Below are 26431 nucleotides of genomic sequence, written 5' to 3' on the forward strand. Positions count from 1 at the left end.
CTCATCATTATCAGACTCATCTTTTACATCAATGTAAAAAATTTCATCTTCTTCTTCATCATTAGAATCATTAGAGTCTTTAGCCATGAAACATGTTTTCTTACCTTTGTTCTTGAATGATTTGAAGTCTTTCTTGCCATTGCACTTGTGACTTTTCTTCTCATCCTTGTTCTACTTATTTGGACACCTAGTAGCAATATATCTAATTTCTTCACAAGAAAAACATACTAGAGGAACCTTACCTTTGTATATCCCTTTGCCTCTTGAAGATTTCCTTGCTAGCAAAGCTTCAACACCCTCAAGATTACTGTCTGAACTCTATTCTAATTCTTCTACACTATTTGACCTAGAATCCTTTATCTTCTTTCTGTCTCCTTGAGTGAAATCTTGGCTTCAAAAGTTGATTCAATGTTCTTGGTAGCTAGAACATAATTATCATAGTTATCTAGCTTGAATGTAGTCAATCTTCTAACTATGGCCTCTAAATTTATCTTATGATTTGCTTCACATCTTCTTTCTTGAATTGCAGAAACTCCAATTGCATAAATGGGAAGTAGTGTTCTAAGAACTTTACTTATAACTATTTTCTCTTTGATATCTCCTCCAAAATTTTTGATTGCACTAACACTTTCTTTGACTCTTTCAACATATTTTGCAATGTTTTCATCTTCTCTCATCCTCATCTGATCAAATTGACCTTTTAAATTTTTTGCTTTGGCTCTTCTCACATTATCATCTCCTCCATAAATTTCCTTTAGCTTGTTCCACATTTCAAAAGTAGTTTTCCAATCCTTGATATTATCAAATTCTTCATAACTTAGGGAAGATGCAATATCTATCATCATGTTGTTGTGAGTCTTCTTTTCAGCAATATCATTGACAGCTAATGTGCCAATAGGTTCTACATATACTTCATCCAGATATTTCAATCATGTATCTCCAATGGAAGCTAGATGAAGTCTCATTAGTCCTTGCCATGCTAAGAAGTTGTCCCTGTTAAGTCTTGGAATTTCCCTCTTGTAAGACATCCTGATCTTTAGCTTAGATCTTTGAAATCTTTTCCTGCAAGAACCAAAATCTTGATACCAATTGTTGGAAATGTGGACGAAGTAACTAAGAAGGGGGGGGGGGGGGGGGGGGGGAGCTGAATCAGTTACCACAAAAAAAAATCCACAAATCCCTTAGATGTCAAACAAGTTACTTACTATTGTCACTTGATAAACATTCACAAAAATTCTATAACTTAGTATATTAACTTGTTATTGATCTTTAAGAATTCACAATTATTAACATGCATGCAAAAGTAAATAACATGAACACAAGAGACATGAGATTTAACATGGAAAACCAAAATGGGAAAAACCACCAAGTAACTAGCTACCAATTTTCACTCTTCTAAAGTGAGCCCTATTAGGAGCCAACCCTGTTAAAGGTTTACAAAACACATTGTTAGGTGTGACCTTATTAGAAGATTTATTCACCCTGTTAGGAGTGGCCTTGCTAGAGATCTTTAGAAAAAATGAATGGAACTATCCACCTTGTCAGAGGATTTACAAAATGACTATTAGACCAACTCTGTTAAGAGATTTAGGAATTATTGTTACAATGGTTAGAAAGTAACAATGAAATGAATTGAATAAGATGCAACTAAATTTTTTTATTACAGATCTCTATTCTGCACCATTAGATCCTCCTTGACCAAATATAGCTTTGCTTCTCCTTAATAATCTCTAATCATCCTTCAAAATTCACTCTTGCAATAATCAGTCCACCTCCACATTCATACCACATCAAATTCATCATACTTAAAATTCACAACTTGACCTCTCATATATACCTTTTAGATTATCAAGTCGACTCAATTACAAGTTACAATCACCTATAAGCATTACCGTAGTTGGTTGGAAATAATACTTAAAAAAAATAATCATTAAATCATAAATTAACAAATGCCTTTACTAGAAATCAGAGGACAGATGCTATTCCTCTTCCCCTCTCCCTTGTCCAATCTCAACCTCCTTCGGAGGATAAAGAAAATGTCATCACTGGTGAGAACAAGGGGGAAGTGTAGGTCAAAAATAGGATAAAGGCCTTGGAAAATTTCAATGTGAGGATTGCTACTATGGGGATTTTTAGGGAAGCTATGAACCCTCAGATCCTGGTGGAAAACCTGGAGTAGCCTAGGCTCAATGAGCTCATAGACCCAGCTATCCTAGCCATTTTGAACAATGCAAGGGAGACTGGAATGAACCTTATGAATAATGCCCACAGTAGTATGATTGACAACTTCAGATCAATCAAATGGCTCTTCCATGAGCTGGAGGAAGTTAGAGAAAGGGTATCCCAAATGGAAAATATTAGGAATAAGGTAGGTAATGATAGCCAAGAGGACCAGGAAAATAGAGAAAGCTTAAATGAAAGGAGATTAAGAAATCTTGAAAACTACAACCACAACCTGGCAAGTCAGATGATTTCTCTCCTGAGTTTGATGAATGACAACATCCAATCCATTGCTAGTAAACTTAAGGATAGGGGCTTGCTGGTGGAGGAGGGAGGATAGAATAGGGATAAGGCCAGGCTGGATGATGACAAGGCCACAATCAGTACACTCACTAGTATGGATTAGGGCATGGAGAAGGTCTAGGATCAAATGGCAAAGGAGCAACAAAAGATAGTCGAGGTAGCTTAGACTATGCAGGAAATGGAGAAGATATCTGAAGACTAGTTTTCTTGTCTTTTGTCTTTTCGTCTTCCTAGCTTTTGGCTTTTTGACAGGCTTTTTGTAGTCTATTTTAGTTTGTTTGTTTTCTGGCCTTTCTGTGGGCCTTTGTTTTGGGCTGGGCTTTCAAATTTTTTTTCAGCTGTTGGACCTCTGTTTTGGCTGGGCTTCTTTGGCTTATTATCAACCTTGTTTTTTGTAAAAATTATGGGTTTCAGGATCCCCTAAAACCTGTTTATCCTATCAAAAACAAATTCCTTTACTAGCCAACCCTGCTCGGTAAACACTACTTAAGAAAATTTTTTCTACATTAACCATCTCAACTCGCTTAACACTACAAATTCTGCAAAATCCTTTGGCTGCCAAGTGAACTAGGTAAGAATTGAATTTCCTTCACTGACCATGAGAGTTTGGTAAAGACTATATTTCCTTCGCTAACCATGAGAGCTTGATAAGAACTATTTTCTGCCACATTTTCTTTTGATGACCAAGTAAGTTTGGTAGACACTGAATTTCCTTTGCTAACCCTAAAAGCTCGGTAACAACTGTCTGGATAAGGTAGAGTCCAAGAATGCTTGGTAGACACTGTAAATCTTCTTGCAAACCAATTGAGCTCAATACGAGCTAACAAATGACTTGTATGACATTTGTGTAACATCAAAGACAACACAAAATTAAATAATTGTATCCAACATTCCTCTTGTGCTCTTACCAATTCTCTAATCCAATATCTATTCAACTTTAATGTACTTCTTAGGATAGTTCTCTAATACAAAAAATTCATCATCTAACTCATGATACTTATATAAATCAGCAATATTGAATATAGGATATATATCCATGTCATTAGGTAACTCAACTTCATAAGCATTACCACTATTAAACTTCTTCAAGATTTTACAAGGTCCAAACTTTTTCATCTTCATTTTACTGTATGTTTCAATAGGAAATCTTCCTTTCTTCAAATGAATCATCACCTCATCACCAACTTGAAAATCATGATGTCTTCTAGATTGATCAACATTCTCCTTATACTTCTGATTACAACCTCAACTTCATTTCCTTATGCAAAGACTCCATAAAATTAGCAAATTATTATCCTATAGCACTTCTCTTTTCTTCACCAGCAACATCTTTCAAATTTGATATACCTCTGGGTTGCATTCTAGTAACAATCTCAAACGGTGTTTTCCCTATACTCCTATTCACAAACTTATTATATGAAAATTTAGCTTGTGCCAAATAAACATCTCATAAAATTACCCAAGCTTCTATTCACAACCTCTATTTGTCCATTTATCTATGAATGGAATGTAGAACTAAACTTCAACTTAGTACCCATCTTCTTCCACAAAGTCTTCCAAAAATAACCAACAAACTTACTATCTTTGTTAGAAATAAAACTTCTTAGTAATCCATGGAATCTCTCAATCTCTTTAAAGAAAACTTCAGCAACATGCTTAGTATCCAATGTCTTCTTACATGGTATGAAATGAGCCATCATAGAAAATCTTTCCACTACAAAAAATATAGAGTCATACCCCTTTATTGTCTTAGGTAATCCAAGAGAAAAATTCATACTAATGTCACTCCAAGGTTTCTCAAGAATAGTAATAGGTGTATAGAAACCAATATTCTGACTCACTCCTTTTTGCAACTTGACAAACTCCATAGCTCTTTACCAATTTCTAAACATCCTTATACATTTTTGGCCAATAATACTTCTCTTTTAGCAAATTCAATGTCTTATCAATTCCAAAATGTCCAGTAAATCCACCACTATGATTTTTCTTAATCAGATTTAACCTCATATAACTTCTAAGAATACACAAATAAATACCTTTGAACAACATACCTTCCTTAATGAAATACTCATCATACTTACTTACATGATTTACTAGATTAGGTGCTCTACACTCTCTCCACACCTCAAAAAAATTATGATCAACATCATACAACTCTTTTACTTCATCAAAATCAAGAACTTCAACCTTCATTTTAGTCAACAAAGAATGTCTTCTACTCAATGCATCAACAAATCTATTAGTAACTCCACTCTTGTACTTAATGAAAAATGTAAAATTTTGCAAGTACTCATCCCACTTCATATGTCTTTGATTCATATTATGTTGACTTCCCAAGTATTGTAAAGCTTTATGATCAATATATAACAAAAACTCATTAGGAATCAAATAATGTCTCCACTTCTTCAATGCTTGAACAATATCATAAAACTCTTGATCATACACAAAATATGTCCTTTTTTCATTCAACTTCTCACTAAAGAAAGCAATGGGTTTACCTTCTTGACTTAATACAACTCTGATTGCATTATCACTTGTATCACATTCAACTTGAAATACTTTGTTGAAATCAAGAAAAACTAATACAGGTATTTCAACAACCTTTTATTTCAAAATTTCAAAACTCTTATCAGCTCCATGTGTCCACTTGAACTCCTTTTTATCCCCCCTCATTGTCTCAGTCCTAGCATTACAAATAGAACTAAAATTCTTTATAGACTTTCTGTAAAAACTAGCCAAACCATGAAATGATCTTACCTCACCCACATTCTTAGGTGTATTCCATTCCAAAATTTCTTTAACTTTCTTAGGATCCATCTTCAGTCCATCAGCTAAAATCACAAATCTTAAATACACAATCTCCTCTTGCATAAAAGAACACTTTTTTAGATTAATAGACAACTTTTCCTCCTTCAACCTCTAAAATACTTGTCTAATATGCTCAATATGTTCTTCCTTATTCTTACTGAATATTATAATGTCATCTAAATAAACAATCACAAACTTACCCAAGAATCTTTTCAAAACTTCATTCATCAACCTCATGAAAGTACTAGGTGCATTAGTCAAACCAAAGGGCATAACCAACCATTCATACAAACCATATTTTAATTCTGAAAGTGGTCTTCCATTCATCACCTTCTCTAATTCTAATATGATGATAGCCACTCTTCAAATCAATCTTGGTAAAATACTTTGCTCCACTCAAACAATCCATTATGTTATCCATCCTTGGCATAGGAAACCTATATTTCACTATAATTTTGTTAATAGCTTTGGAATCAATACACATTCTCCATTCTCCATTCTTTTTAGGTGCTAATATAATAGGTACAACACATAGACTCAAACTTTCTTTGATCAAACCTTTCTGCAACAACTCTTGCACTTGTTTGTTAAGTTCTTCATTCTTTATAGGTGTCAATCTATATGGTGCTTTGTTTAGAAAACTAGCTCTAGGAATCAGATCCATACAATGACTTATACTTCTTACTAGAGGTAAACCATCAAGAATGTCATCAACAACAATATCTTTATTTTCATTCAACAATTAAACAATTTCTGTTGTCACTCTATCATTACGAACTTCTACTGCTTGGTCATTACCACCAACACTCGGTCCTCTAGGAATGATAGAAAAAAAAACTTGATTCTTCTTTACTTCCTTTTCAAATTGCTTTCCATTAACCATGTAAATTTCTATTGCAGTACAATTGACCTCATTTAGTCTTTCAATTAAAGGCAACAATATTTTAATTCTTCCTATTTACACAAAGAGTATATTGATTCAATCTTTCATCATGCACAACATATACATCATATTTCCAAGGTCTACCCAACAAAATATGACAACAATCCATGGGTATAATATCACACAAACCTTCATCAAAATAATGTCCAATTTTGAACTTCACAATGCATTGCTAACTTACCAATATCTTATGCTCATCTTTGATCCATGAAACATGATAAGGTTTGGGATGTTTTAGCCTCTACGATTGCAAATTTGTAACCAACTCTTCTGATGCCAAATTTATTCAACTTCCACTATCAATGATCACTTTGCAACATTTTCTAGCCATCTTACATCTAGTTTTGAAAAGACTTCTTCTAAGGATAGGTTCCTCATCACTTCCTTTACTACATAAGGTTCTTCTCACCATCAAATTTTCTCCAACCCTAGGTCCACTTGGTGAACCATCAAAATATTTCTATTATTATACCCACTTTCAGAAGATCTACATTTAAAAGATATATGCCCTTCTTTACCACATTTAAAATAATTACCATGGAAACTAACTCTAGAATAAGAATTACCTCTTCCTCGGTAAGATCCAATACCTCCTCGATATGAACTACCACCTTTCCACTTGATTTTTTCTTTGTCATCATTCTTCCATTCGAATTTTCCTTTATCTTGCACAAAATTATAGATCTACCACCTTCATCATAAAATCTACCTCTACCTCTCTGAAATCTACCACCTCTACCTCTTTATCTTTGTTCATGCTTCTTTGTCAAGAGCTCCTCAGCTTTCAAGAAATATTTATATGCTTCTTCCACACTTTCCAACTTCAAAAAACTTATTTCATCATGAATTCCAGATCTCAATCCATTTATGTACCTTGTAATTTTCTCAACATCATCATCCACATGTCTAGATCTGATGTCCAATCTATAGAATTTCTCGGTATACTCTTTCATAGTCATGTCCTTTTGTTTCAAATTTTGCATCTTTCTAAACAAGCTAAACTGGTAATTAGTAAGAAGGAATTTTTTCTTTACCTTGCTCACCGTCTTCAGCTAAGTTTTGATCTCTTCCTTTCCTCTCCTTTGTCTATCAGTTTGAAAATGCTCCCACCATAGTGATGCATGAATTTTCAACCTAGTAACTACAATCTTCACCTTCTTTTTTGGAAATATTCAAGATATGACAAGTTACTGAGAGGGGAGGGGTGAATCAGTAACTTCTAAAATTTCAAACAATAAAACTGTATACTGATATATTCATCATTCATCCAAGTAACCTATTGTAAGCATGAAACAAAATCATTTGCAACACTTGAACACACAGATTTGGTGACCCAGAAACCTTCCAAATAGAAAGTAAAACTGGGGTGGGGATGAAACCCACAAGCTTCGTTACTGCAGTATGAAGTTGGCCGGTTAAGGCTTACAATGACCACTTCTAGTGATCTGCCCTGTTAGGAGCACAAAGGATTGCTAGATCCACCTTGTTAGAGGATTTCCAAACATACAATAAAGTATGCACTCTGTTAGGAGATTTACAAAAGACTGTTAAGTCTACCTTGTTAAAGGATTTGCAAAAACTGATTCACCTATTAGAATGAAACAGTGGATCTGATTACAACTGATTGCTGATAAGATCCGCTATGCTCTGATTCACCTTGATGTGATAGATAAAACTTTTCTGCTTCAAAATTCGACCTACTGAATATCTTCACAATTTAGCCCACATACTTTCGCACGCATGTATTTCTTTCGCACTTTCACACATTCACACTTTCACATTTTCCACTCATTACCATTGCCATAACTGTTGTTTGAATGATACAATACATTGCATATATATACTATCCATATAAATAATACATGCAAGGTCGGCTAAACAATACATGCAAGGTCGGCTAAAACAACAAGTGCAAATCTTTATACAAAGTCGGCCCAAGGTAAAAACTCGGGTTCACTGAACTGACTCGGTGTCCTTCTGATACTCGGCGTCCACTGCGTTACTCGGCATCGTCATGCACTCGGTAGAAGTGAAGGCACGGTTCATACTAAACACTTCGAATAGTTCTAAACTCGGTAACCACTGGAGACTCGGTAGAAGAGATGTCACTCGGTGAATACTTCTATCTGAACTGTTGCTCGGTGATCAAAGGAAATACTTGATAGAACCTTGTGACTCGGTGATAGTTAGTTTCCTTGATATCCGTCTGAGCTCGGTAAAAATTAATTTCCTTGATAACCTTAGGAGCTCGGTTATCATGAAGTTCTCGGTTACATCTTAGTACATCTTTACTCGGTCAAAACTAATTCCTTTCTTTATCTTGAATACTCGGTAAACACTGATTGCTTTGTTCACCTTGATCACTCGGTAAACACTGATTGCTTTGTTCACCTTGATCACTCGGTAAACACTGACTTCTTTGTTCACCTTGATTACTCGGTAAACACTAACTTCTTTTTTCACCTTGATTACTCGATAAACACTGACTTCTTTGTTCATCTTGATTACTCGGTAAACACTGAGAACTAGGTAAAGCTTGGTTTTCGGTGTGAGCTCGGTAAGCATTCAGAATCCAATAAGTGTTGTAACTAATGACAAAAATGTATCATAATGCCAACACTTCTTATTATTAGGAATGTTTTCATACTCAAAGAACTTCTCCATGTCTAAGATCCAATCTAACATAGCATTGGTATCCAATTTTCCATCATAAGGAACAACTTCTACATTAGGCTTTGAGTTTGCCTTAGATATTACTTTCAACAATCTTTCCTCATCTTGATCTTCTTCAGGTTCTACATTATGGTTTGGTGCTGCTGCTCCATCATCACTTACATCATCAAGATGTTCTCTTCTCCTTTGGATTGTCTTCGCATCATCTAATTTGGCTGCAATTTGTCTCAATTGATCCAATATAGCATTATCAACATTTCCTCTACCATGAACCATCTTTACTAATCAGGTCCTGCAAGATCATAACCCTCTAAAAGTTATAGGCCAAATTTTTAGATCTACAACCCTAAAACTAAATCCAAATTAGGATTCTACATGATCCAATCTCCACAAGGATGAACCTCAAGCTCTGATACCACTTGAAACAAGGAAGGATAGGGAAAACTAGGGCCAATGGCACACCTAGCTCTCCAACCACCCTACATAATTTACACAATAGAAGAAAACACAAAGAATAACAACCAAAAGAGGAAGAAGAGTAAAATAATTTTATTGATTCTTCAAATACTCAACATACATGCCCAGTTGTTAGGCCTTTTGAGTTATGGCCAAATGAAAATACATTCAAATCCAAGATCCAACAACAAATTCGCACTTTCCAATTCTGCTCTCAAATCATCTCCTAAATACAGGGCCTTAAAATTCATTATAGAACATAGATAAGCCACAAGTTGGCTCTCAAAAAATATTAAATAAAAATAAACCTAACATTAAATACACAAGTTAGCCTGCATCAACAATTAACTATCTAGAAATCGATGTCCAAGAAAAATCATGATATCTCCTAGCTTTGATTGAGTTAGAACTTGTACTTCAAACTATGAGTAGATATATACATCCTATAAAACCCATTAAGTTCACAAATTTTGATTCATCAAGGAAAAGTGTGCATCCAACCTAAAAGTCAAGCATAGAAAACTATCACGCAAAATTGCCAAAAATTGATACTCTAGGAGAATTTCCATATCTCCCAAGTCATAAGGAGTTAGAACTTGTTCCTTAGCTAATAGATATTAAGCTAGGACCTATTTTATCCCTAAATTTTACAGCCTTTAATTCATTATGAAAAATGAGTTACACTATCTGCAACAGGAACCTAGAAACCAGAAAATACAGTTTTAGTAGCAAGATAAAAACTAAAAATATGTAGGATAGTAGTGCAACCCAGGATGCTCCTGCATCATGCCATAAGATGCAATAGGCCAAAAATTAGAAATTTTTAAGTATTTGGTGAGTTACAATAGGAAGAGGAGTCATTAAAATCAAAGATTTAATTGAGCATGAGAAGTTGTTGGCATGATTATTGTGTTACCTAAGTTGGTGTTAGAAGTTTATCTTAACTGAGTATTATGTAGAAATTGAATGTAGATTGGAAAGCTAGTGTATTAATTGAGGTTGTGGTATGAAGGATTATTATGTCCTATCCATAACTAAAAGTAACATTATATATAAATTAGGCTTTGAATTGTTAATTTCTTTGCCCTGCATTTTTTAGTTTTCTAGAGAAGACTTGTGCAAATATGAGCTACTCATGTGTGTTGTTGAATTTGGAACATGAGAAAGTGAGTTTGACTAAGAATTTTAGTCTATGTAAGAAAATTTGGTGTCAAAGAGAATAGATTAAACTATTTTCAAAAGGAATTCATCAAAAACCTAGTTATCTAATGGCATCAAGTTCAACATATATGAAGACAAGCAAGGTTAGTAAGGTTAAATTAATATTCAATTAGGATTGCGAAGATCCTATATATAAATTTCATCCCAAAATTGTTACTCAAATCAATGAATCTTGAGCACTTTTCTTGATACCCCTAAGATTTTAGTTGGTTCATGACATACAAGAATTTTACCATTGTAAAATTAGAGAGGTAGATGATTATGAACTACAAAACACATACAGTAAGATATGCATTGATGGGAAAAATAAAGATGAACAAATATTTTTTGAAACTAAGGGTTTAACACATGCTCTTCATTTCCCAAATGTATTTAAAATTAAATGAATCAGGATCATGTTTATCCATGTACACAATATGAAAATGTGGCTAGATAAGCCTATCAAAATCACTAGGGATGTTATACATATGGTGATAGGATATCTCAATATAGAGAAGACCAAAGTAATAAGGGCCTTGTCCAGGAAGAAAATTGAAGAAAATATCCATGTAAAATGGGATGGAAGAGGATTGAAAGGTGCCATAATAACCAAACTAGAGACACAATTTGCCACATATGCTGTTACATACAAGATTTATAAATCTAGCTATCCAAATAGTGTGCCTTGTGGTACTATGTATTTAGCCTAAAAAATAGTTAAGAAAAGATTTAAATTTGATGTTGCCAAGCTACAACTCAAACAATTGGTGGAAAACATAAAGACTATGAGGGTTGCAAAGACCAACACCTACAAATTTGGTTCGTTGTTGGTATGCACTTTGAAATTTTTTTCCCCATCATTGGTAATGTAAATTGGAATGTGAAAATGCCTACTATCTACTAGATAAATGAATACATTTAGAGGTTAGGAGAAAATTTTGAAAGTTTCATGTTTGCACATTTCATTAAATTTAAATAAAGAATGCATCAAAGGAACATGATTTAACCTCAACTTGTTGGGAAATATAGGAATGCAATTTATTTTCTTGTTGATACTAAAACCACATTAATACAAGTGGTTGAACCAAGGGATTCTTGGTTGGAACCAATGGGATATGAGATCAATAATGATCAATCCACTAAAACCATAGAAGCACTATTGAAAAATCTAGTTAACAAGAAGGAAAAAGCCTTAGGTAATTATGAACAAGAAAAGAAGAGGATAAAAAGGAACATTATTACTCCTAGAATTGAGAAGCAAACCTAGAAAATAATTAACAATTTGGATGGTGCACTTGGTAAAGATAAGAAGAAACCAGTGTTAATTCTTATTGAAGGAAAAAGTGAAGATAATGAAGAAGAAAAATTTAGAGGAAAGGAACTTGTAGTTGTTGCACCAAAAGACAAGGGAGAGAGGAAACCACTTGCTACTCCTTAAAGTCCAAAATCTACAAGCTCTAGGGCTAGAGCTTCCATTATTGCCACCCCTCTTATGAAGAAAGGAGTTGTAAAAATAATCAAGGACACAAAATCTCAAACAAAGGTATATCAAAAGAGAAAATATTCTCATTAATATTTAAACTAGTGGGAATGGAGAAGGAGAAGGAAATTGATTGTAGAGGAGGATAGTGATAAGATAGAATTAGATAATGCCAGTCAATTCAGAGTTGCTATAAACAAGAGACCCAAAAATATTGATGAAATGACTAATTACCTAAGGAAACATGGAGGTTTTTCTAAATTTAAATATATTAAGTATCATATAATGAATGATGAAGATAAAAATAAGAAAAAAGATGTGTTTATTACCGTGATGTCCAAATTCAAGTATGCACCTACTGAGATTGGGAACATGATCCCAAAAGAATCAATTAATAAGATTATTAGTAGATAGAAATATACCTTAAGAAACAAAAAAAAAATGAGAGAAAGAGCTCTAGTAGGTGTAATACAGAGTTTCATGTTACAAAAATATGTGATGCAATGAAAATATATAAGCAAAGATTATTGCAAAAATAGAGGGCACTACATGTCATGAGAAGAAAGTTAAGAGAATAGATATAGATGGCCATAGAATATGGAGACATATTTTTAATATTAAGGAGACTAAGGAGGCCACACAAGTTATAGAAGATACCAAACCCAAATAACATGATGATTTTGATGATAAAAAGGATGAATACAAACATGTATCTATTTAGGATATTGTAGATGATGTACATAATACAATGAAGGACACAGTTGATGATGTAACCATTGAAGATATTACTAGTGAAGATCTAGGTGATGAAGTGAAAAAGGATGAAGATCTGAAGGCTGACACTAAGCCTAACATTGAAGAATAGGTAGGTGCCAAGTCAACTTATGTACATATACCAAGATATACATCTTAAAATCAAGCAAATAAAGGCATATAAGAGGCCTGAGACACAAATGAATCAAAAAGTGTAAATACCAATCCCATTGATTAATCAAACTATTTTATTACAACTATTCCAATGGATACACACACACACACACACACAAAATAAATTGAGAAACATGGAAAAACCACTCAAGAAGGAGATAATAGTACCATGATTTTTTTTGGAAATGACAATGATGGTACCAAACACACTGGAGGATACACCAAAGACAACACAAAAGATTATGTTTAAAAAGTTTTATTACTTAGTGAAGTGTCAAGTACAATGTTCATGATCATAAAGAAAAAAATGGATATATCATCTCATAAGAAAATGTATAAGTACACATGATATAATGAAATACACCTAATGAATAACATCCAATGCATGTGTCACAGGGTATGCAAGAATAGATACAAGTACATCAAAAAAGATACATGATAACATATATACATCAATTGAATAGAAGTCTCCAAGACTAGAATAGGAATGATAATGGTACAACTAAATCAATGAATATCTATAATCTATGAAACTGAGGGGGGTGGGGTGGGGGGGGTGGGGCAGGGTGCACATGGTGAGAAGTCACTAACTCTCAACCGTGTGGTCACCTAGTTAGGATCCCACTCCCACTATGCAACCAAGATAATGAAAGATCCACATGCATAAAATCCAACCATAAAATAATCCTAGGTAAGGAATCCTAATAGCCCAAGTCTACCTCAAGGTTAATAAACTACTAATAAAGAAAAGATAACTAAAATTGAAAGATGATCAACCAATCTAACACTTCATACCAATGTCAACCATAGATACAAAGTAAAAAATGAGAATCAAAATCAAGAGATAAAGTCAATAAAATATATCCACTTCAAGTCAAAATACACATGTCAAAAAGTACCGTAACTAACAGATCATCAACTATCATCAATGAATGTAAATCACTAGCAATAAATACATCCAACAATAAAAACACCACCATAAACACACTACCAAAGAAAAATAAAAAATCTATGAAGGAGACCTAGGATTCATACTAGGGAGTTTCATCACATGGTAAAAATACTTGAGCTACCTTGATATGGTCTCTGACTAGACTGCAGACCCTCAAGTGTTGAGCTACCCTAGAATAGTAACTCTAGGCCCCAAACTCTCAACATGACACATGAAGAACTAGAATATCCTCTCATGAATATGAGTAAAAATATTCATACCTATTACTAGGTATCATCCCATTCCCATCCTTAGCCTATTCATTTTTTATGTATCTCAAGGAAAGGGCTAGGAAAAAGATTTTAATTACTATGTTATCACTTTTTACACAACTTATGATAGGTTACATTGGCACTAACCACTTTGGGTACTAGACCCTTGTAGACACCCAAAAATTGGTAAAGACTCAAATTACAAAATTCTAACCAATCAATGCAAGTTAAGGAGGAAATCAGAAGAACACAACAAACTTTCAAATCAAAATCACATTAGGTCATTAATTATCTATCAAATTGACAAGACCTAAATCAACTTTAAAAGAGGAAAAAAAAATTCAAATTCATAAAATGAAATTCAAAAAGGGAGGAAAAAAAAGACAAAGTGTTGGAAATAAATAAACATTTATTAAATCTCCCTTTTTCATTTAAAAGAATTAGAAATATCCCCATTTATCCTCAAACCAAGTCTGTCAGATTCTTCCTCCTGGTCTCTTATGAGATATTTTCAAATTCACTTTCATCCACTAGTCAAAGTTGAAAATCCTAATTCTTACCCCAAACCCTTCCGAAATCCTATAAATAGGAGGGCAATTCAAGAGCCAAAGGGACCAGAGCTTTAGGCATTTGCACTATAGGCACACTCTAAGTTATCATTTTAGCATTATCATTCTAAAAAATTTCTAGCATTTTATTATTATTTTTATGTCATTTGGCATCATTTATTACATGTTAGCTCATTGTATGTCCATTGTAATAGCATTCTAAGAGTTTTTATCCTCATATAATCTACATTATAGTGATAGATCTTGCATGCATTCTTGTAGATCTATGTTCTAAGCATACTCCCATTTTTGAACTATCACTAAGATGCTAGTCTGAGAGCTTTCTTAGTAGTTGTAGTTAGGGAAGCATGAGACATTCATAGAATTTACATATTGATAATGATTTCTTGGGTTTAGTCTAGTTTGTTGTCAATCTATTTGCATTCTACATTAAAGTTTCATGAATATGCATTTATACCATGTACAAATTGGCACCCACCATGGGACTTGAGCTCAAAGCCTCTCTATTTTTGAATCTTTCAGTCTAATCTTTCATTTTTAGTATAGATCTGTGTTTCTTACTATTTTCTTATGCAGATCTAATCAATTACAGGTTCTACAAAGTTTTGGAAGCTTTGTATCAACAAGAGTAAAGTCCCAAAGTCTTCCTCAAACACACAAGGGCCAGATCTAAATCTTCTAACACTTCTAAACTCTGTTTTAATGCTTCTAAGAGATATTATAATGCTTCTAAACTCTATTTTGATGCATTTAATCTTTTTGAAGCACTTTTAAATCATTTTGTAACACATTTAAATCTTTTTCTAGCACTTATAAAGAGTTTTATAATGCATTTGATTATTTCTAAAGCACATATAAAATATCTTAAAATGCATTTACTTTTATTATAGTGCATTTGATAGATTAAAAAATGCATACAAAGTTTTCTATAATGTATATGAGCATTCTTGTAATGCATCTAGTAAAAAACTATAGCTTCATGAATCTACCTTCCAGATCCAAATCTCATTTGCTTATAGGTCCCTTCTGAGTTAACAAAAGTTGTCAGATTGCAGACAATATGTGACAGGAATGAAGACCCTCCTAAATGCACCTAGCCTTTGCTAGCTTTGAATCAGGTAAGTGGACCTCAGCTCTTGTTAATATAAAGTGTGAAATTTCAAAGTTCCAAACATAGCTTAGTAGAAGTGTTCAATCTTGTTGATCTAAAATAGAAGTAGGCCTATGCTCTCAACTCCTTCAAGTTGATCAGAATAGCCAACCTTCTATAAAGATCGATCACAATTGAATGAGGAAAGAATCCACACATAGCCTAGATAGCAGCCCCTCTATCTTAAGTAGTATAAGGGTTGGTGATTAAAAATTTGTGTTTGTTGTGTTTGGGAAGCCAAAATAGTAGGGATATGCTCTCACTCTTCTTAAGTGATTAGATTCCTAAACTTGTTTGTGATTTCCATTTCCTACTTTCCACTAGGTAGGATTATCTAACCATAGAAACGCTACCTCTTTAGTTGCCTTAGTAGGGCCAGTGAGAGGGATTGCCTCCCAATCTTCTATTCCCAATCAAATGCAATCCACCCATGTTCAAAATATAGCCTTCCTCTAGTAGTTCCATAAGGGATTGTGCCAAACCTCCTTAGCATTGGCAAGAAGCTCTCTGTCACAAGAGAGGTAAATTTGAACATAGTTGGTTAAACACTAAAACTCACTAGTCACCAGCTTTTAGATAACCTTGTTAGGAAGCTCTTTCCTTTCACTTTATAGGTGTGTGCGATTTTATGTTTTAATTTGAATTATACTACTATTATTCTTGGATGTGTGTTAAATATTTAATAAGAAACACTAGTGTGGATCACTATCCCTCCAAAAGATGTAACTTCAAACTGACATTGAGAAACCAAGCCCAATATAAGAGAATTGTTGAACAACCTTGAAGTACTGCATATACTAAATGAAACAATACATTTGAACACTCCTATGATTCTTTTGATCTATGTTATAATGCATGTGCTTGCAAAAAAGCAAATCTGAACCTTTAAACTATGCATTTGCATAATCAAACAATGCAAATGAATCATTAAACAACACATATGACAATTAGAATAGTGCATCTGAGCATCTAAAAAGTGCATATGATTAGTTAAATAATGCATTTGATCAATCCTGTGATGCATCTAAGTAAAAACATAAAATAGAGGCCACCTGCATGCGTGATAATCATGAACAAATAACAAATTTGGATACCCTTTTCCTTGCTGGTATTTTACAAAGTTTGAAAAATTCCATATTTGATCAAAAACATCTTTTGAAAATAAATAGAGCTACAAAAATCATTATCAACCCAATAGTTATGATTTCTTCATTTAGCACGTTAAGCCAGAGATGTTCAGTGACACACACCCATCTTTTACCTGACTTCGTGAAAGTGAAACTCATCCTATCAACATTAGCAAATGCCTTGTCCAACCTAACTTGTTATTATAGATGAACCACGATCAACAAAAACCCTCACATTTCAAAAATTCCTAAGAACTAAAGGAATCCAATTCACATTGCATGCCACTGCATAAAACCAATATAGCTACAAAACCAAAATGCTTTCCTATACAAGTGAGTGCTAGAATAGCTAGCAGAACCATCAAATGCACAAAACCTCTAAATATCCTTGAACCTACTACAGAAATAGATTGCTCACAGAATGTAGTTATTCACAAGTAACCCTTGTTTAATTTAAACTCAAAATCCATGGCCATAATGGGTTCATCTAACGTATGGGATGATAGGAGTATTGAAACTAAAATTGAAGATTTTGAACAAAATCCTGAACTTGTCAACATCATTGATGAGCCTATAAATTTTCATCTCTATATCCATTTTTTATAACACTTTACCACATGATTTTAATATATTTCCAATCCATTTCCATATATTAAGTTGGTTTATGAAGCATTAACTATGATTAATAATTTATTGATTGGCAATCGCATGTGTAGCTAGTTGATGCTAGATTATGATGATTTATTGTGATAAATGGTTAACATTGAATAATAATATTCTTGAGGTGGTTAACATTTTTTTTTTAGTTATTTGAGTTGTTCATGCAACTAGAAAGAAGGAGAAGCAAGTTGACACTTGTCAATATTCAACAAGTGCAAGAAATGAAGAAAAAGTTAAAATTCAGTTTCAGAAAAATAATTATATCTCACTCAATTCTTAATGAAATTAAGAATGAATTATGGTTTTGGAAAGATACAAACAAGGAGCATAAACCCTTTTGAGCATTTGAGCTGGTTTGAAACAATTAATGATCACCACAGATCAGAAGTTGGTTGAGGAAAAAGTGGCACATTTTCAGGTAGCATAAAACCATTTTCAGAAAAATGACCATAAATTTCACATTTCTTAATAAAATTTAGATTTTAAAAATGATATATAAAGGTGAAAAGGAGGAGCATAACATGTTAAAGTGGTTTGATCTAATTCACAATAATGAAGGAGAGGCATGCATTTGAGTCGACTGCTAAAAATGTGGAACTGAAATTCAACACACTTTATCATTACTTTTGTAATAAGATTCTTCCTTGTTTAAAGGAATGATGGAAAACTTATTAGATTTTTGTTAGGGAGTTAGTAATCTTATATATTCAAAATTGTAATCAAGTATTTGGTAGAGGTAGAGAGGTATATGAAAAGTTGTAGTTTTTAGTATACAGTTCCTGTAGCCATTATTGTGTAGTTTCTTGCAGCCATTACTGTGTATTTAGATTTATTTCCAACATTGTTATTTTGAAATGATAGAATAGCTTAGAGATTTTTATGATGCTTATACTTTGCAGACTTGTTTCAAGTATACGTCCTTGGGTTGATAATTTAAATGAACCTTCTCTATTAGAAAGATAACTGCTCATTTTGGATGTCCAATCCATGAGTTGTGTTTCTAAACCAAGTTATTGATCTAATTGCAGAGCCAACAATAATGGAAAAGATACTCGAGAAATACAAGGAGCATTATATACTAACATTAGCACAACAACGTGCGAAATTGGCATCTAATTTTTATGTGACCAAATTGAGATGAGACAAAAAAGAGTCATCCCTCAATGTTGTCACACAAAAATTACCTACAAATGTAAATAGAAAGGATGAAGTGAGGAAAGATGCAACATGCAAAATTTAGCCTCAAAAAGGTGTCTCCTCTCCCTTTCAATAACAACATTACCTTCATGCCTTTCCCACAAAATTTAAAAATACCAAAATATGACAAATATTTTGGCACATGAGATCCACAAGATCACCTCAGACAATTCTAAACCTTGAGTATGGAATTTTTCCATGATATGACATACCTGATGCATCTATTTCCTAGGAGCCTTGGAGGACAAGCCATGGAGTGGTTCTCCAAGCTACCCTCCAATATCAAGACCTTTTGACCAATTGGCTTCCATTTTCATCTCCAAATATTCCTACAATATTGAAAGTGAAGTCACAATGATCAACTTATGCAACATCAAGAAACTCCCTAGTGAGTCAATTAAGACCTTCCTACAATGATGGAGACACATGTTCACAAAGTATCATAGAGACATACCAAACAAAGAGAAGACTGACATCTTCATTAGTAATCTCTCCAAATTGATGAATTATTGGCTCCAACTCCAAGGGCCTAAAGATTTCAAAACTACCTTAGAAAATGTTGCTAAGGTAGAAGAGACCTTACTAAATAATGACATCATTAAACTATCAAAAGATGGTAAGCAATTTTCAAACAACTTCACACAGACTCATAATTCCTTTGATTAGGAAACCAATAAACAAAAGTTGTGGTGGAGAAACAAAAATAAGAACACTGCTAATGACAATATGGCTAAAACTAACCATGTCAAACCTCAAACCAATCTAAGTCAATCGTATCCCATTGTCAACAACACCAACTCAAACACACCTTAGCAAGACAATGCATGTCCATTCTATTGATGTAATGTGACAACTCCCTCAATGTTCAATCAACAAGTCACTTACAATCAAGCTCCTCCTCCTCACAGATATTAATATTTTGATATACCTAAGGAGTATAATCCTATCGGGGTGTCTTACAAAACTACCTTACAAACTCTCTTGGTTGATGAACTCATTGTACTTCTTGAGGCCAAACCTTATGAACTCTAAGTCAAGTTGAAGTGGTAGAATGTCAAGAACATTTGTGTCTACCATCAAAATAGGGGGTACCTATCAAAAAATTGTTTTGCCCTTATGGGGGCAATACAAAAATTTATCAATGATGGAACCATCGAAGTAAAAAATCTTACCAATAATGAAGCCCACATGGCCTTCAAGAACGCTTTCATGAGCCATGAAAAGGGGGAATCCTCCAAAGCTAATCAGACTAAGGTTAATTGCATGCATCATTACAACAACATCATTAACATAATCTCTACTTTTGATGATGTCATGAATATTATCATAGTTAAGGACAAAAATAAGAAATAGTCATCAAATGCCATCACCTAAGGCTAGGCCTCCAATGTTGTTCTACTAGGACCTATGAGAAATCCCAATTATGCAATTGTAAATTCCTCATTGCCTAAGTGCAACCTATTCAACCAATTATTTAAGACTCCAGCCTATATCTCCATTTTTGAACTATTACAGATCTCCCCTGAGCATAAATAAATAATTACCAAAGCTTTAGTGCAAAATGACCTAGATGTGAGTAGATTTCAGAACATGGTCAACAATCTAGTTTCCCCTTACTGTGTATCTTTTTCAGCCCAAGATGACATGTCCATCATCCATCCACAAAACTCTCTATTTCATATCAAAGTCTTTATCCATAGAAACAAAGTTGAGAGAGCATTGGTTGATGGTGGGGCAGGCCTCAATATTTGCACACTCAATTTAGTAAAATACCTAGGGTATATAGAGAATGTTGTTGACCCAAGAAAGAAAATCACCATCAAAGCCTATGATGATGAGGAGAGATCCTCCAAAGGCATGGTTATTTTGCCAATTAGAGTAGGACTAGTTGTAAGAGAAACTATTTGTTAGGTCTTAGACATACAATTAACTTATAGCATCCTATTGGGAAGACCATAGATTCATGACATGTAGGCCATTCCCTCTACTTACCATCAGTGTCTTAAATTTCCTTATATGGGTCAAGAGGTGACCATACTTGGAGATCAACATTTTGCCCAATATTGTAATTCCCTTGTCCCTCATAAGAAGGTACAAACTAGCACACCAACATATAACATTGGGTAGTCCACAACTATAGATGCTTCATGCTCTATCAGTCAAAATAACAACCACTCATCAACATCAACTATGGGAAAAGAGAAAGTTGTTTGTTTGGATCCTTCCATTCCTTCACCATCATCATCCAAAGACCCTAAACAATCAAAGTATGAAGAAATGGATAGATTAATGAAAGCATTTTATAGAAAGTGTAAATTGCAACACAAAGGGGTGGGTGAGTGCTTAGTCTCCTTATTTAATCCATCACTTTCTCTAAAATCTCATGGGAAACCATAATCCACCACTAAGCCTTATCACACACATTTTATCAAAGCAAGTGGAACACCTCCAAGTTTAGTAGAAGAAATCAACCAAAGAAACATTGACATCTCCCCCCAACTACATGAAAAAGGTTTTGATCTCATTAAAAGAATAGGATATATAAGATATGGTCCCTTAGGGAAAGGGATAGGCATTGTTGAACCTTTGATAACACAATTCAGGTCCAATAGGTCCAAAATAGTGGCAGGGTATGGTGATCAAGACAAGACACAAATCTCTTCCAAGGATTTTCCTAAGCATAGTGATTCCTCCTCTTCCAACTTGGTGTGGGTACCTAAACAAAAGGATGGTAATAGCCAAACACCAAATGACATCATAAATGTAAATCTATCCCTCTTAGGTTCACATCCCACCTGTAATAAAGATGATGAAAATTCCACTAAATGGGAATTTGAATCATTATTTGAAGTCTCTCCATGAAAAAGAATGTGATGTTGTTCACATATTTGGATTTGATAGTTTGACTACACAAGGTACAACCTCTTGCCTAAGACCCACTTTACTGAGAGTTAGTGTACAATAGAGCAACTTAGAAGATGATGAACATGTTGAAATTTTTTGGTTTCAAACCCTATTTCCTAAATTCTTTCCAATAGAAGTTGAAGATGACTACTATGAGCCTCTCACAAGCTCTACTTTTCCTAATACTCTAGAAGAAGCTCATGTCATAGATCTAATGAATATAGCATATGAGCCATCCAATGAAATCATGTCTTTAAACCTTGCTAAACCCTTTCCATATTATGAACCACTCTTCCTAGTCCATCCCAAACTTACTAGCTAGGATACAATTGAGCCTCACCATATTCCTTATTTCGACATTAACCATCACATTTTTGTCTACCTTAACATGGTTTAACTATCTTGTTGACGAAGAATATAAGAGATGCATATAGTTGTGTCTGATATTAATCACCTTAGTCACACTAGAATAGGCTAGGCATTTCATAGCCTTAATGATCACTACCAAGTTATAGTTGATCTTGAGAAAAAAATAGAAAAAAATAGAAGTGATGCATCCCAAAGTGAAAACCCAACTATGGCACCCATAGATGGGGTGATTGATACCTTACCTGGACACTCTGAGGAAAGATCTTCTATCTTGATTGAACCAATAGAACAAATCAACATTGGCACAAAGCAAGAACTGAGGGTCATTTATTTATCATATTCCCAAAGCATAGAAGAAAGAAATGCATTTGTTTGCTTCTTTGAATAAAGATAGATAAATTTTGCATGGTCTTACATAGACATGCCTAGATTAGACCCAACTTTATTCCTCCACCATCTCAACATTTCCCCAGAGATCAAGCTAGCAAAACAAAAATTTAGAAAGATGCATCTCCATATAGGTCTACTAGTCAAAGTGGAATTAGAGAAGTTAATCAGAGCCAATTTCATCTAGAACTTGGCATATGCATCATGGATATCAAATATTGTTCTCATATCAAAGAAGAATGATAGAATATGCAGCTGCATTAATTTCCAGGATATAAACAAAGCATGTCCCAAACATGATTTCCCTCTTCCTAACATTGACACCATTGTAGAGTTGACAATAGGCCATTCCATGTTTTCACTCATGGATGGATTTTTAGGGTACAATCAAATCAGGATAGCACCAGAGGATCAAGAGAAAATTGCCTTCACTTGTGCATGGGGCACATTTTGTTGGAATGTGATGCCTTTTGGGCTAAAGAATACCAGGGCCACCTATTAGCAGGCCATGACCACTATCTTCCATGATATGATGCATATTTTTATGTGGATGACATCCTTGCCAAATCCCATAGTTGAGAAGAACATCTCCCCATACTGGCCAATATATTCACTCATCTAGAAGCCTTCAAAGTTAGGCTTAATCCCAAGAAATGCACTTTTGGTGTCAAATCAGGCAAACTTTTGGGTTACATTATCTCAACCAAAGGAATAGAAGTTGACCCTGAAAAGGTACAAGCCATAATTAGTATGCAACCTCTGAAGAACCTAAGCTAGTTATGCTCTCTTCAAGGTAGACTTCCATTAGTTCATTGGTTCATTTCTCAATTGGTAGAAAAGTGTGTACCTTTCACCCACTTGCTACACAAAGATGAAATTTTTTAGTGGGATGATTAGTGTCAAAAAGATTTTGACTTACTCAAAAACTACTTGATGACTTTTCCTATGTTGGTACCTCCAATATCAGACAAACCTTTGTTACTGTACATTTCTCTAATTGATAAATCAATTAGAGCCCTCCTAGAAAAATAAAATGACCAAGGAAAGGAATAGGCCATCTATTACACCAGTCGTACCTTGGTCAATCATGAGTTCAATTACTCTTTTATTGAAAAGGCATGTCTAGCCATAGTTTTTCCTTCCCAAAAGCTACGTCATTATTTTCTAACACACAAAGCCAAGCTCATCTCCAAAATTGACCCCCTCAAATATCTTCTCAACAAAACAACATTAACAGGCAAATTGGCCAAATGGGTGATGATCCTAAGTGAATTTGACATTGAGTACATTGATAGGAAATAAATAATAGGACAAGTCATTGCTGATCAATTTGTGGATGCACCTCTAGAGAGTTCAAATCCTATCCTAGCTGATTTCCTAGACATGCACATTCCTCAGACAAAGCCAGTAACATGAAAATTCTATTTTGATGGTTCCTACACACATCATGGATCATGTGTCAGTGTTTTTTTCATCATGCTACTAGGTGTTACCATCCCTAAGTCTTACAAACTACTTTTCCCCTACACCAACAACATGGTAGAATATGAAGCTTTGGTCTTAGGTCTCAAACTAGCTTTAGAGTGGAAACTGATAGCACTAGAGGTTTATGGAGACTCACATTTGATCATCAATCAAGTCACTGATACTTATTAGACCAAAGATGAAAAGTTATTGCCTTACAATAATATGGTTGACACACTCAAGGCATGTTTTTTTCATATTATCTCTGAACAAATTCCTAGAGAAAAGAAAAAAGCAGTAGATGCTATGGCCACCTTAGCCTCCTTACTCCAACTCTTGGAGTAGCACGAGTGGTATGAGTTCTTAGTAGAAGAGATGGTTCAACCTATATTTATTCAACCCAATTCCCTTATCATTTTCCACTTAGATGCTCTCGATTCCCTTTGGTATAACCCCATCATCACTTACCTCCATGATAACACCATTCCTTCTAAACTCTCATGTAACTAAAAATGAAATTTCATATGCCAAACCTCACATTACACTTTGGTGGCTAATACATTATATAGGAAAGGTCTTGATAGTACTTTGTTTAGATATCTTGAAAAGAGTGAGTCTAGAGTCACTCTGCAGGAGGTCCATGTAGGGATTTGTGGGTCAAAATCTAGTGGGTTTACACTAGCAAAGAAGATTCTTAGGATGGGTTATTTTTGGCCAACCATGGAAAATGATTCTATCAACTATGTTAAAACTTGCAAAAAATGCCAAAGTCATGGTAACCTTGTTCATATGCCATTCCAAGAGCTCAACCCTTTGTCCACACCATGGCCTTTTTACCAGTGGTGCTTTGATTTGATTGGAGCCATCCATCCACCTTCCTTCAGTAGAAATAAATGGATTATCACCACCATAGAATACTTTAACAAGTGGGTCAAAGTGGTGCCACTTACTGACTCTATAAGAAAATAAATATCATTTGTTAGTTTGGCAATGCCCCATGCCATTCTCATGGACAATGCCTTGTACTTTAAAAATCAAATAATTGATGAATTATGTGAAAAATCTCACATTATACACAACTCCTCATCAATTTATTATTCCCAAGGCTATGGCCAAGTAGAGGCCACTAACAAAACCATTATCAACATCCTCAAAAGAATCGTCAATGATATTGGTAGAGATTGGCATTTATAGTTGAACCCTAGCCTCTAGGCCTACAAGATGAGTGTTAGGACACCTACAAGTGTAACACCCTTCTCCTTGGTTTATGGGTGTGAAGCTATTCTTCCTTTAGAAGTTAAGATACCATCCTTGAGAGTTACTCTTTGGGACATCCTATCAAATGAGGATTACAGAGTGGCCCATCTAAAGTAGCTAGATTTGTTAGAAGAACAACAACATACAACACATGAGCATCTCAAAGTGTATCATAATAGGTTATCAAGACATTACAACAAAAAGGTCAAACCCCATGTCTTTTAGATTGGTGACCTAGTGCTCTGAGAAAACCCAAAGAACCAAGTGGCTAGAGAAAAGAAAGGAAAGTGGGAAGCCAATTGTATTGATCATCAAATCCTTTAGGACTGTTACTTACAGACTTTCAAATTGTGATGGCATAGACCTAACATAACCCATCAATAACATCCACCTCAAAAGATTTACGTCTAGAGCTTTGAGAAACACATCAAAAATACCAAAAAAAAACATTTAGTACAAAAGAAGTGAGAATGCCGCATTTGGTTTGAAAAGGAGTGAGAGATAGTACCTTTGGACTTCCCTAAACAACACAAGTCCTTCAATGCTGAAAAAAATTATGATAGTACTTGACGAACTATCTCTGTGACAAATTTTTCTTATTTAAGGCTTATCTAGCATAGTCAAGTTAATTTCACACATACCCAATTCAGAAACACTTGTGAGTTATTGTGTAGTGGTTCTTTGTCCTTAGATGTGGTTCATCACAATAGAGAAATCCAGTACAATAGCACCAAATGGAAGCACAATATATCAAGAGAAACATGGAGTTAGATTATGTATTAAGATACCATAGACATGAATCATAGGAAAATCAATGCACATCTTAGCTATGCACCTTGACCAATGATCCCTAATGTTTATTTTAGCTCTCAGTAGACCCATTTGATGTCCCAAACTTATTTCATTGCCTCTTTAGGTGCCTCACATGGTCTTGATTACCCCCGCATTCCAACAAATCTCACTCACATCCTCCATTCCCCTCTCATAGACCCAAAATTTGCAAAAAAATATCAAAAAAATTCAAAAATTGCCAAAAATTATAAAAAAATTCAAAAATTGCCAAAAATAATTTAAAAAAATCAAAAAATTCCATAAATTATTAAAAAAATTCAAAAATTGCCAAAAATTATTAAA

Source organism: Cupressus sempervirens, chromosome 10 (genome assembly GCF_028749045.1).
Source record: "Cupressus sempervirens isolate cs-2001-9-10 chromosome 10, ASM2874904v1, whole genome shotgun sequence".
NCBI classification, from domain to species: Eukaryota; Viridiplantae; Streptophyta; class Pinopsida; order Cupressales; family Cupressaceae; genus Cupressus; species Cupressus sempervirens.